At 34.1% G+C, this 15,259-nt stretch overlaps 1 protein-coding gene across 2 annotated transcripts in view; it reads left to right on the top strand.

The window, feature by feature from the left end:
- The first annotated feature begins 1,925 nt into the window (after nt 1–1,925).
- Nucleotides 1,926–15,259, top strand: part of tfeb (transcription factor EB) — a 72,356-nt gene continuing 59,022 nt past the window's right edge. For both annotated transcript variants that reach the window (XM_056467957.1, XM_056467955.1), the window contains exon 1: nt 1,926–2,139. The gene's annotated coding sequence lies outside the window, so the exon portion shown is untranslated. The remainder of the gene's footprint in view (nt 2,140–15,259) is intronic.

Here is a 15,259-nt window from a genome sequence, read left to right as displayed (position 1 = left end):
AAAGTGCAAGTTATTTATTTACACTTTTTTTTTTTATAAGAAAAAAGTGACTGTTGGTTTTAGGCAATGTGTGTTTTAATTTCAGTTGTTCAACGTTGATGTTGAAATAATTATAGATAGTAGATAGTGTGTTTGTGTATTCTCCTGGTCTATTATAGCCCCTCACGTCCACTACACTCGATTAATTTTGCACAATTGATTATTCCTAGAATATCAAAGTCAGCTGTAGGTAGTAGATCTTCCTCATATCTGGCACCTAAACTCTGGAACAGCCTTACTAGTACAGTTTGGGAAGCAGACACCCTCTGTCAGTTTAAAACTAGATTAAAGACACATCTCTTTGCATTAGCATACACATAAAACACAAATGCTTTTGAAATCAAAATCATTTAAAGGATTGTTAGTCTGCATTATTAGGGTGACCGGAGCCGGGAACACTTCCCAAAAGACATAATTTGAACAGCATCTGCGCTTATGTTAGTCTGTTATTTCCGAGGTTTCCATAATCCTGGACCCGGCTGTATCCTGAGCAGCTGCTGTGATGGTCATGGAGGAGTGGAGAGCATGAGACTGATTCCTGTAAGACCCCAGCGACAGACGAGTTTTTGCATTGATCCTGAAGGGCCAGCTTGTACACCAGCCGGTGACCACTCCCACCTGCAGCTTCTCCATGATGGACTTGCAGCATTCTTCAGCCTCCGGCACTTAGACTGCAACTCTGCACAAGACATATTGCCATAGGAGAAATGGTCGTGCCCAACTGAGCCTGGTTTCTCTCTAGGTTTTTTTTCCTTCACTTTCGTTAATTGGTGAAGTTTGTTCCTCGCCACTGGTTTGCATGGTTCAGGACTTGTGGAGCTGCGCATCGATGAATTTGCTCTTCAGTGTTTGGACTTACAGCAGTGAAAATGAAACCATACTGAACTGAACTAAACTGAACTTCAACTCTGAAAACTGAATTGACACTTTTTCAATTAACTATAATCTTCTATGTTAAGCTGCTTTGACACAATCTACATTGTAAAAGCGCTATATAAATAAGCATGAATTGAATTTAATGAATAGTTTTCTTCAATTATTTTAAAATCAAGTAATGTGCCCTTCATTCAAAAATCTCTCACTTGTAATATGTGAGCATTTTTATAGGACAAAACCTGTCAGTGAAGGGCAAAAAAATGTTTCATTAATCGTAATCAAGTTAATATTTTTAAATTTTTTGGCCAAATCGCCCAGCCCTAACCCACACCAATGAAGCACTTCAAATGATGAGTTTGGGTCACCCACGAAACTGATATTACATATTAACATGTCCTTTTGCAGTGCTTTATGCAAAAATGCAGCATTTGAAGTGCATCAAAACAAATCTAAATTGTCCTAAGAATGGGTGGTGTTCAGTAGTTTTTGGAATATTTTGATAAAATGTATTGATCCACTTATACTGTTGTCTATTCTGATAATAGCAAAGTGTACAATCTCACTTTGTCACTTTATTCACTGTCTTGCCAATTTTTTTAATGTTTATTGCCATAAAATGGCAGCATTTAACTACATAGGCTACAAAAAGTCAACATTACTTTGGCAATTAAGTGCATTATCTGACAAATTTGATGAAAAAGATATATGAATGTGGTACATACTGTATATGTACCAATATGTACAGTTTGTACCACACTCTCTGATAGCTATATTTAATTTTTTATATTTGTTTAGCCCAAAATATGTTTTAATATTTAGATTTTTTTTATCCAAGCATATTACACATGTTCCATCTACAATGTTTTTACATGATTTATTCAGTAATCTACTGTCACATATTGTTATGCGAATGGATGAACTACGTTACCCATGATGCTCTGATCACGCTGTGATTGGTTCCCGCGGCTGTCACAAGCGCTTACAGGTGACTGGAGAAGAGCGCTGTCACATCACATCGCAGCGAGAAAACAAATCGCACATCACACAGGGGAGTGAGTGAGAGTTCTGCTCAAATTATCGAGAAGTTGTAAACTCGGCTCTTTCGCAGTTTCGCTTCCATACGAATGTAGAGGGAACTGATACCAGCTTGACTTAAAAATCTGCACAACTGCCGCTCCTGCACCAAAACTACGTCCCAACTTTGTACTTTCTGACCTTCAGCGGGTAAGTGATACAGCTCATTGCGCTCCACTCTTGAGTCTAAATAAGTCTGCCTCTGCTTGAGTTGCGCTCTTTTCCAGATTATTCCATAGCGACAGTATTTGACATACTTTACATGTTAACAAAACACTACCGCAGTATGTAGACTTTTTTTTAATTAAAGTCATTGAATTTCGCTTGAGAGAGATGACTCAAAACTGGATAACGCTAACCACAGTTATGCTTGTAATTAGTATTCAATACATTAGGTTTCATATATTTGGACGTACAGTAAACGTATGGTTCTTCCAAGTTGAATATGCTTTTATTGTTGGCACAAAGCCATATACTGCTGATACCTGATCTGTATAAACTCCAAATATGTATAAACAGCGTTGGCGATATGTCTTATGTAATGCGAACAGCGCAGTTAAAACCCCCACGGATGTGTCCCCTATAAAAGTGTTAGCTAGTTACACTTAATGTTCAAACATAGAGCACAACCTATTTATAGGGAGCATAAGTAAGGCCTGCGAACTGTGAATATACTTCCTTGTCTAAATGAGACCTTGCCAACAACGTGTGTGTGCAAAAATGTAAATATTATAAATTGTAATATAGCTTATAGTTGTGCATGTATGTACTGTAAGTGCTTTCATTGTTGGTCATAGTTTCAGTATGTTTACATTAATATCTGTAGTGTTTCTTTGCATAACGCTGTCACGATTTCATTATACCTGTTGTAGAGGTTTCTAATAACTAACTGTGTTTTCATGGAATTGCTTTTAGTTTATTCAAATATCAGATAGCACAGTACAAGCTGGTATATAAAGGTGCCTACAGTATAATCCAGTATTCAGATTTAGTCAAGCAAAAAGGTGAACAATGTAGGTTGTTTTTTTTTGTTTTGCTCAGTGCAACTGATAGTATCAAGTTGATCTTTTGTTTGGTCGTGGTTTCGTGTATTTCCCTTCTGCTATCATAATAATCATTCAAAACCAAACTTCATTAGTTACCCTACAATAATAAAAAAGTATGAAAATTCACTCACCCTAATGTCATTCCAAACTCGAAAGACATTTGTAAAACAGATTAAGGTGTTTTTAATAAAAGACTTCCTCATTTAAGGTCTGCTCATGCAAAACACTCAAAAATATATAATAAAAAAAGTTCTATGTAAGATAGGATAATATAGATTTGTATACTGAACAGGTTTATTTTAGCCTTAAACATTAATTAGCAAACATAAACTGAAGATTGATTACCTGCCTCATTTGAATGCTGCAAACATTGTTTGGTGGTCACGGTTTATACTGTATTTTAATAAAAACCTAAATTAATTAAGCATTATAAAGGATTTACTATAACTGAACTGACTTATTCATATTTGTTTAGCTCATTACAAATGTTCTGAACCATCAGTGTTTTCTGGGTATATATATATAATTTTTTCAAATTATGTTTAACAGAGCAAGGAAATTTTCACAGTATGTCTGATAATATTTTTTCTTCTGGAAAAGGTCTTATTTGTTTTTTTGTTTTTTTTTTAGGCTAGAATAAAAGCAGTTTTTAATTAAAAAAAGGTCAAAAATATTAGCCCCTTAAGATATATATTCTTTGATAGCTATTATTATTAGTATTATTGTATTAGTATTCAATAACGTGCCTAATACCCTAACCTGCCTAGTTAACCTAATTAACCTAGTTAAGCTTTTAAATGTCATTTTAAGCTGTATAGAAGTGTCTTGAAAAATATCTAGTCAAATATTATTTACTGTCATCATGGCAAAGATAAAATAAATCAGTTATTACAAATAGGTTATTAAACTATTATGTTTAGGAATGTGTTAAAAAACATCTCTCCGTTAAACAGAAATTGGGGGAAAAAATAAACGGGTCTAATATTTCATGGGGGCTAATAATTTTTATTTTTTATTCAATAGATGGACAGAAATTTCTCAGATTAGGTGAAACGATATCTTCATTGGTGTCCCAGAGAGGAGTGATTTTCTCATGGGTTTGGAATGACATGATGTTGAGTAAATGATGACACCATTAAAATTTTGAGTTGAACTAATCCTCTTAAGTCAATGCAGTTTGACTTGGCTGATGCAATAAAGAAAATACATTTTTATAAAAGCTTAAGACGAGGTATATATGGGATGATAACCATTTTCAAGGTATATCGCGGTTTGAAAAAGTCAAGGTTTTAAAACCGCCAAATTTTTCTGTAATATTGTTATGGTATATGTATGATTTTTTTTTAGAACAACAATATTTGTAGCAGAAAAGATATTCAAATATGCTGTTTTAAATTGTAAAGAAATCTGTGTTTTTGAAACTAATGAAGACAGCAGAATCAAAGATTCATTTGAATTATTTAGCCTGACATGTTTACTGCTCCAAAATACTATAAATGTTTCTCAAAATAAAATATATTGTGTACAAAGAGGAAAAAGTTTTAGTTTTTTACCCAGACATTTAAAAATAATATATTTTAGAGCAGTAAATGACAATACTGTCAAACCGTGATTTTTATCGGAAGGTTATCATAACGACAGAATCATATACTGGCCCATGGCAACTTAAGACCCCCAAATACATATTGTGATTAACATGTCAGATGGTTTAATGTTGATTCAAAAAGTTTTCTTGTTAATCAAGTGGAAAGAAAGCCTCCTGTACTACTTATTGAATAGGGTGGGCTTGTCCAAATGCTTCCTACTACCACTAATATAGTCAAGCTGAATCATCCATAAGAAAAAATTTCTGACATGCAAGAAAATCAAGTTCACCCGCAGGTCATATCAGAAAGAAGCCAGTAGCTTATCTGTCCTCTCTGATGGTAAGAGATAAACACAGGTGTGGCCTTGTCCGTCACACGCGTCGCCACGTTTGACAGGTGCATAATATCCAATCAGGGCATTAGGCGTCAGTTAGGTGTTTGTTTTGATGCAATTGAGTGACTCAAATCAGATATATCAACCGAGAGGAAGACAGTATGGCTGATGAAAGGTAACTCCAGAACTCTCCCACGCATATAAACACTTAGCAATGATGACAACGGTAAACTCATTTGTTGCTGTGCACTGGGATTTTGGTTGGCTTGCTTTTACTCTGTTTCCATTACATTGCCTTTGGGTCGAGCATTTTGGTTGAACATAAACTACACTTGCGTTAATTGTAGACATGACCCCGTCGGCTAGGTTGAAAATGAGCTGCTACTGAATGAAGGTACTTTAGTGGAACGATACGTTGGCGTACATGAACAATGTGCTGAAATCCTTCCTTTTTTCCAGTATTGGCTGTGATGTAACAGACAAAAGGAAAATGACATTTGACTTGTGCTTAGATTTACGATTTGATGTGATTCTGTATTGTATGGTTAATCAACCGACACCAAATACTTAGACCAGCATCAATATTTTTTTAATTCTTGCACCAAATCTTGCCCCAAAAGCCTGCTTTGTCGATGTAACCCTTTCCTGTAAATGTAAAACCAAATTTTGTACCTCTCTGCTTGTTTTCACAACGCTACTCTGAGGCGATACTTGAAGCTGATGGAGCGTGGAGAGAAAGAGCAGTGGGCCATTTAATGCAACAGCTGTTCTCAACAATGACAGAGGCATTGCTGACTGAGAATGCAGAATGTAATGTGGACATGTACAAATACAGGTTGCCGTTCTGTTTCTGAAGCTCAGTGAATAGATTTAAAAAAAAAAAATTTCAAATCTGATACAAATTACAGGAGCTGTAAAAAATTCTGGTCAAAAATTTGCGGTCTTGGTGAGCTGAGTGATGTAGGCAGCGTTTACATTGTATTAACTCTTTCAAATGTAAGCTCTAAATAATTCCACTGACCCCTTGCATTAGTTTTAAATGTGAACGTTAATTAGAATGCATCCTTTTAAAGCAGTGGTCGCTAACATTTTTAAGCACAAGATAACTAACATTGACTTTACCGAAAGGCAAGATTTACCCATTAAAAAAATCAGACAAAAAATTAAACAAAGATTGCATTTTCAAATTGAAAACCTTTATGAACAATGTAAAGTCATCAGTTTAACCTAGTTTAAAATTGTAGATTTATGCAACCAAGAATATCAGTGATAATGCACATGGATGACATTTGGAGGATTGAATATTTGCATGACAACGCACTGTGACATTAGTAGTAATCAGATTAAGGGCCACTGCAAATAACAACAAAAATGATTTTCTATTATAATTCTGCAGGTACTATGGCATTTTATAAATGAAAAATAATACATTTATAATAATAATAATAATAATAATAATAATAATAATAATGGGCATCACAGTGGCACAGTGGGTAACACAATCACCTCACAGCAAGAAGGTTGCTGGTTCGAGCCCCGGCTGGGTCAGTTGGCATTTCTGTGTGGAGTTTGCATGTTCTCCCGTGTTCGCGTGGGTTTCCTCTGGGTGCTCCGGTTTCGCCCACAGTCCAAAGACGTGCTATAGGTGAATTGGGTAAGCTAAATTGTCCGTAGTCTAAGTGTGCGAATGAGGGCATCCGCTATGTAAAACATATGCTGGATAAGTTAGTGGTTCATTCCGCTGTGACAACACCTGATTAATAAAGGGACTAAGCTGAAAAGAAAATGAATGAATGAATAATAATTATTATTATAGTAAAACCAAAAAAATAATAATATTGCTAAAACATTGTACATAATTCATGAATTGTAACTGTAGTTTTGTAGCCTACCATATTCTGCAGCACCAATTCACAATGTGATAAGGCGCAAACTGCTGCTTGCATCTAGATATTATTGTGGTAGCTTAGAACCTGATCACACCGAATGCATTGTGGAAAAAAGAAGTGCTTTTTTTAAAAGTTGTTGGTAGTATTCTATTGGTAGTGGGAGTTTTGTGCCTGTGCTGAGCTCCCACATAAGCGATGGACATCATTTTTGATTATGAACCCTTTTTACATTTCCGGGTTTCTCAGTAGCGGAAGTTGCCAAAGTTGGGTAAACCTAGAGCGCAGTGAATACAACAATTATTTTATTTACAATCCTATTTGCTGAAATAATAAAAGAAAAACTCTATGATGGTGTTACCGAGACTTTCAGAAAAAGGAAAAAAATTGTGGGAGACTGATAACGGCAACCAGAAGAGAGAACAATGTTAAATTTACTGTCTCATACTGTCTCATAGACAGTTCATTGCTCATTACAAACTTCTTGCACAAGCGGTAATTTGTTTTTGTCTAATTTGATGCAAAGATGATATAATCCATACATAAATACATCTAAATGTTCATACATTAAAAACAAATCAAGATCATAATTTATTTAAGGATTTATGATTATGAATTATAAATATTAAATGCATCATAACAGTCTTGTGAAAAGGGTCCATCAAATTTTCAAACACATAGTTAAAATGTGCTTCAAATTCCTATCAGGATGCATGAAGTTTGTGGCACTCTGTACACCCAGGGAGTTATAGATGTTGTTTTTTTTTATATTTGATATTCCAGTTCTTAGATTTGTGTAAGAACACGTTCTACATTGTTTAAACAGCTTAATAATTATCATATTATTTGATCTATGACAGCTGATGGACACCATCATGTCAGCTCACACTGCAGTGGAGAGATTAGAGCTGCATATGTACAACATGCTAATTCATCAATTTCTCCCGAATTACATGAAAGTGAGTGGCTGTGAATTTTGTAGTGTGTGTCTGAAGTGGACAAAGCACATCGTCAGATCATGTGTAAAATAATTATTATGACCATCTCCATAGACATCAGCATGTAATTTACAAACGCTAAATGTTATGTTTTCCTAGTACGAATGTGTATTTCAATGTCTGAAAGTTCAAATACACGTTACTTGATTGAAAACATTGATGAATTGTGATTTATGACAGGCGCGAATTGTGATTCTAGCTCAGCGCGAGTCATCATGGGAATGCAGATTTGAATTTAGCAGCTGATCACATCGCATTAAATTGCACTGATTGTGTACTTCAGGAGCCCGCCAGGGCTGATCACACCGATGTGATCGTACACGTGTAAAAGTGTTAAGATGCATTTTCATCAATCCAATCACAAGTGGCATTAAAACAGATGTTAACAGATGCTAAAAACAGATGTACACAACGTCTAAAATGTCAGATTTGAGAAATTGAAATCTACAATAATTACTTTGTTAGCGCACGTTACTATTTTTGTATTAAACAATTAGTCAATGCAAGTTATTAATAATAAAAAGGACTTGCTTCCATTTGTAAAGTTGTTTGTTCTATAATTTTGTCAGTTTGAAGATTTGGGAAAACGTTGACACATGCATTCTCTGTGGTGAAAAACAGCAGTATATTGTCATACAAGAAAGTCCATCATACAACATGGCTGATGTCAAATAATTTAACATGCCAATCAATCAATTAATTTACAGTGCACACTCATTGTAGGTGATAAAATTGGACCCTAAATAGTGGTCTTACCCAAAAACTAAATCATCATGAACACTAAATCATCATTTAATTTCAAACTTGTATAAGATTTTTAATTATATCAAATTAAATTGCCTCAGTGTTTATTCAGTTTATGCAATAAAAGTGAAAATGATCCAATGTTGCTTTGGAAGCCACCATAAGGACAGAATCCACTGAACTAATCTATTGTTTAATTTTACTTAATGTGCAAACTGCATTATGGTTTCCTCTAGGCAGATGTTGCCATCCTATTTGAAACGAGACCAGGCGGTCCTGTTCTTATGTATACAGGAACGTAATATCCTGTTTAACTTTTAGCCTCATCCTCACTGTATGCATTAGCAGGGAGTGAAGATAATATGATCAGTTGCATCTTCAGTCTTTAGGATGTGAATGATAAGGTAATGAAAGTGAACGTGTAAAGCATGGAAACAGCAAGGGATGTATTGTACTCTATGTACTGGTGAACGTGAAGGTCACGCTGTGCAGAATGATGTTAGTTCCAGAGGCACAGGGCCAGACTTTGTACAGTGCATGCCCTTTCACAGCACATTCAGATGGATCCTGGGACACTTATTAGTGTGCAACAATAATTCTAATGTATTTTAGGTTTATATAGAACAATGATATATTGATGTTGTTCCAGTTTTTGTAGTTGGTATCCTATTCCTCTAAAATGCAAAAAAAAAGAGCCTTGAATGTAGCTGGCATATAAACAGCTGATATGACATCTGTAGTGATATCAGTACGTAACTTAATTTGAAGTAGAAGATAATATGGTCATTAAAAAGGTCAAACATATGTGTTCTATAGTAGTTATACATTGTAAAACCCAAAGAGTTAAGGTAACTCAAACCATTTGAGAAAACTAATTGCAACAAAAGTTCAGAAACTAATCCTAATGAGTACTGTGAACTTAATCTATTTTAGTAATCGAAGCAATTTGAGCACTGTAAAACTCAATAAATGGAGAACTCAAACCAAGTGGGTACTGTAAATCTCAATAAGTTAAGTCAACTCAAACTGTTTGAGGAAACCGATTACTACGTACAAACCATTTGAGTTAAAAAACTAATCTATATGAGTACTGTGAATTTACTCCGTTTAATCTGAAGTAATGAGGTATTAAATTAACTCATTACCTTCAACACTGAGTTCAAAACTCTTTTCAAATGAGTAGAATGAACTTTCGCCAAATTCTGAGTTAACTAAATAATTTGATAAAGTTGACTGTTGGGTTTTACAGTGTAAGAATTATAATTTCTGCATTGTGTAACTGTGCAAATCTGGATTGGTGGTGTAGTCCAGCGTTTCCCCAACAATACATGGACAAAGGCCCACTTCATGGGTGTTTTTAAGATGATTTAGATTTGATTGATTGATTGATTGATTGATTGATTTTATGTATGAATGCATGTATGTATTCATGTATGTACAGTATATGCATGTAGAGTTGAAGTCAATATGATTAGCCCCCCCTGTGAATTTTTTTTTTTATATTTCCCAAATGATGTTTAACAGAGCAAGTTTTTTCCACAGTATTTCCTATAATATTTCGTCTTCTTGAGAAAGTCTTATTTGTTTTATTTTGGCTAGAATAAACGCAGTTAAAAAATTAAAACAATTTTAAGGTCAATATTATTAGGCCTTATTATTATATTATTGTCTACAGAACAAGCCACCATACAATGATATGCCTACTTACCCTAACTTGTGTAATTAACCTAGTTAAGTCTTAAAATTGCAGTTTAAGCTGTAGAAGTGTCTTAAAAAATATCTAGTAAAATATTATTTACTGTCATTATGGCTAAGATAAAATAAGTCAGCTATTCGAAATTAGTTATTAAAACTATTATGTTTAGAAATGTCTTGAAAAAAATTCAGAAACCGGATAAAAATATATACAATAGGGCTAATAATTCAGGAGAGACTTCAACTGTATATGTGTGTCTATGTATTATTGAGTAGAAAAAACTGTTTGTGATTATCAGTATCTAAGGGGAGCTACAGTGCGAATATTGCTTTTGATAATAGAGAGCTCAAACAGATAAAGAACCAGCGATTTAGTCTTTTAGGGCATGGTTTGCCCACAGTCTATTTCCTGACCACCTGATGTGTACAGCACACAAAAATGGAAAGTGTTGATTTAATCTCTAGCTCCTGTCTGATTGATTCAATACAAAACAAACTGTGTTTGGCTTTTATCCAGAATAGGCCTTTACAGTTACCAGAACTTATGCTTTTTAGTCAAATTAGCATAATCAGTGTAGAGTTGTCCTCCATTGGCACTGGCTTGCCATGTTGCATAATAATAACAACAAATGAAATGTAATTTGTTTGTCTTCATCCTTATGTTATCTATAACTAGCGTGCACAATGTTTATGTCCGTGTCACCCTGTACATTTCACAATGGCTAAACATGGACATGGTTGCTTTCTTTACCCTCTGACTAAGGTCCCAAAGCATCCTCTCTCTCTTTCTCAGCCTTTCTCTCTCCACACATGCCAGATAGGCCAAAGGCTGGCATAGTTGCCATACCATCAAGTAAACGCTGTTAGTTTTGAGTGGAGGAGACAGGGAAGGGAGGTGATCTTGTGTTGTAATTCTAATGCTGCACACGTGAATTAGAGACACTGACAATCGCAAACAGTGTTCTGCCACAACCAGCACTCCAATAACCTCAAAACAGATCTTACAAAGACTCTGATGGCTGATCTCAAAGCATTTCTTTGTTTGAAATACTTAAAAGTAAGTTAAGCCTGTGGTATTCCTCACTTAGTGTTCATATGATCATTATTGGTCAAAAAAAGAAACGGGTCTCGGTTTTTCTCGCAGAATTGCACAGAATGTGTGGAGGCAAATTAAAAAGCTTATGGAAAATCAATTTGTAGAAGTTAGTTTTGATATTATGGTGGGCTGCCACAAATAATTCATTGCATTGGAAACATAGAAGCTACAGCATAAGAATAAGAAAAGAATTTAGCATAGTATATACACTTATGGAGGAATCATATAAGGACGCAAAGACTTGCAGAACATAACACAACACAGTAAAATTTGATTCAGAACATACAATATAGCCTAGTTAAGCAACATGGCCAGATGTCTGTTTTTGCAAATTTCAATATGATTGCGTAGTTGGCTTTGATTTCATGTAAGTTTAAGTGAGTGGTTAATTAATATTATATGACTTAAAATTTAGACATAATATACGTTGACTGTGTTATATATTTGTTTCATTAATTAAAATGGTTACAAACAAAGATTACAAGAACTGCTGCACTTCCTGAGCAACATAGTGGTATTTTGTCACTGAATGATTCAACATTTTAAAGCAATGAAGTCACTGATTCAGTGGCCCATTTATAAAGACATGCACTTGATTCATCTTTAAATGTATCAGTCATCTGAACGAATCAGTTGAATGAAAGATGGACTTTGTTGTTCTTATTTGATTGATCCAATAACCCTGTTGTGTTGTCAAATATTAAATTAGATTACCAATACAACTTAGGAATTTGACATGAAAGATGACTCAAACATTTATTAAGGTTAAGTCAATTAAATATTGAAAATAAATATTTAATTACATACATTTTAGTGCACAACAGTCTACTTTAATCATACAAAACCTAATTTCTCAACAAGAATTTCCCAAAAACATTTGCCCAGTGATAATGCAAACATCAAAAGTGAAATTGAAAACCTAACTCAACCAAACCTAGCTTATGATTCTGACATTTTTATTTTAACAGTATGTACCCCCTAATAATTATGTTTTTACATACTGTAATGTTTCAAGTGTGACAGTCACATTTAAATACAAGAGTAAATCCCTTAAATTATCATTACATATGTGTACAGAACACAATTCACTTCCACAATTATGATGATTGACATCTTATTTGATTAGTGACCTGAACTGTTATTTCTGACCAAAGTAATATTGCATCAACAAAACCTGTTATGGTTGTCAATTTAAACTACGCCACCATCGACGGGGGCATCAAGTTTTGTTTATGTTAGAGCTGCTATGCTAAGCTCACTTTTGAAGTGTTGCCAGGTCCACATACTGTATAAACAACGATTAGTATGTGTATTCAAGCTTTTTCTATCCATTTAATGGACTAGGCAGGTACAAGTTGGGGTTTTTAAGTAAGTGACATTTATTTCTATGACCATTTGAGTTTTAAGTACATTATAGGCTTTTTCTTATTTTTACATTTTATTCCAAGAAAGATCTGGCAACACTAAGTAATGATGTATTTCAATACCACTGACTTCTAGCACTCTGTACAGTATACAGAATACAATAACAACTCAGATGGCAATTTCAATTTCATCAATAACTAGTTGTTAAGCTCAGTTCTGTAAACACTGCACAGAAAATATTTTACCTGCATATTTTTTTTGAGAGTTAATGTGGTTGTCAAATGTGGTTCAAGTCAAGTCATCATGGATTTATTGTCATTCCACTATATGTGTAGACATAAAATGCAACGAAATGACATGTCTCACAGGACCACTGTGCTACATAAATAAACATATAAGCCCTAGTCTATGTTACAGTTTTTGTCTTGCTTGTGTACTGTATTGGGTTTTTTATTTATTGTTACAGTATGTCAGTTATACCTATTGTTATGTCAGTGACTGTTATGTACTGTATGTCAGTAGCTGTTTTTTATTTGTATTGACTCCTATTGCTCTTGGTCTATCTTAATTGTACAGTATAGCACTTTGGATCAGTTGTTTTGTGAAAGTACTTTAGAAATAAGTAAATTAAAATGTAAACCTATAGATAGCGAACAAAATGGAGTGGTAAATTATAGGGCTGCATGATATTGGAAAAACCTGATATTGCGATTATTTATTTCTGTAATAAACATTGCTGAAATGAATACATTTTCAAAAGATGGTTGGAATCCACTGTAAGTATTTGACAGTGTTTAGGTAGAGATATTGAATAATCAACACAATATAAAAATGCTTTTCTTGCTTTGTCTCGTTTCTAGTCCAAATATTAAAAAAATTCTTGGTTAGAAAAAAAATATGGTTTGTTTTCAACTTCAGAAGAAATAAACCAAAATTAAGAGTTTCCTTAAAACAAGCTAAATTATCTGCCAGTGTGGTAAGTAAAATAAAAGTAAAATGTAGATATTTGGACTAGAAACAAGACAACAATTCGAAGCAAGAAATAGAGAAACATATTTTTTTTTTGCCATAAATCGGATAAACTCCCTATAAATAGAGTAATTAAATACAATTCTGTAGCTCATGGTCAACTATAATTCAGACTCAACATCGAATATCTTACGATGTGATTATTGCGAATGAGCACATCGAAATTTCGATGCTGAAAGAATATATTGTGCAGCCCTAAACTGAATACCATACAGTAAATAGTTAACTATACACATAATCTAAGACAGACAATAGTATACAAATACTATTACATAATGCAGTACAACATTGTGCATGATAATGTGCCAAAAAAGTTATTTACATTTTAAAAACAAGCAGTGCAATATTATTACAAGTAAACAGTAGTTTGTTTTTCTTAATGAGTCCTTAAAACATTTACGAAAGTGTCTGGTGCATATGGAGAGATGTTTCTACAGGTGGTTAGTGATTTTTGTGATTTGTGCTGTCACTAAAGGTATAGGATTAGGCACTAAAAAATGACGTGAACACAAGTGTTGCCAAGTACTGTGTTATATTAATTTTTATTAGACAACAAAATGATTGCCTGGGTGCCCCATTTTCGAAGTTCTAAAATCCAACAGGTTAAAATGGGAGGTTTTATTTCAGATAAGATGTGTACTTCAGCTCCCAGGGTTGTGTTTTATCTCTGTTATTATTTATTTTATATATAAATTTTTGTATAAGTTCATTTAAAAATAGCAATATTGTAAAGTATGCAGATGATACCGCTTTGGTGAGCCTTTTAGATGAAGAGAAGGAAGAACACGGGCCTGTTATTTACTTCTTTTTAGACTGGTGTGAAAATTCTCCTAAACATTCCTAAAACTAAGGAGATGGTTATTGACTTTAGAGAGAGAACACAAAGTAAAACTCATCCCACATTAATTAAGCAAATTCAGTTAGTAACAAATAATGAATATTTGGGTGTGATGTTGGACAATAAACTTAAGTGGGAGGTATGGACTGACTGTAAAAGGAAAAAGCTTCAAGAGAGAATGTACTTCTTAAAAAAAATTATGTCTTTTAATGTTGACAACACATTGTTGATCATGTTTTATAGTACTTTTATTGAAAGTATTGCAACGTTTTGTGTGATCTGTTGGTATGGAAATGCTTCTGAGGCCCAGAAGAGGTCACTGGGGAAGGTGGTAACAACAGCCAGTAAGTTGTTGGGAATAAAGTTAAAGAGCATTGATAGTGTATACAAAGAAAGAGTACTAAATAAGGCTATCGTGATTGTCAATGTCATCGATGTTGTGTTCCCAGGTGTGTAAGAAATCATTTGTACCCCAAGCAATTCAAAATTTTGAATTCCTCCTCCCTCAGTAGCAGTTGATGGCTAATAGATACAGATAGATTTATATGCCAAATGTGAAATGTCAGAAGTGTCTGTAAGTGTATGCTGCAAATGAAAATTCCCTATGGGGACAAATAAAGTGAACTAACTAACTAACTAACTAACTAACTAAC

Source organism: Danio aesculapii, chromosome 11, assembly GCF_903798145.1.
Source record: "Danio aesculapii chromosome 11, fDanAes4.1, whole genome shotgun sequence".
NCBI lineage: Eukaryota > Metazoa > Chordata > Actinopteri > Cypriniformes > Danionidae > Danio > Danio aesculapii.
The sequence above is the reverse complement of the archived record's forward strand: the minus strand, read 5'-3'. Positions and strand labels throughout refer to the sequence as shown.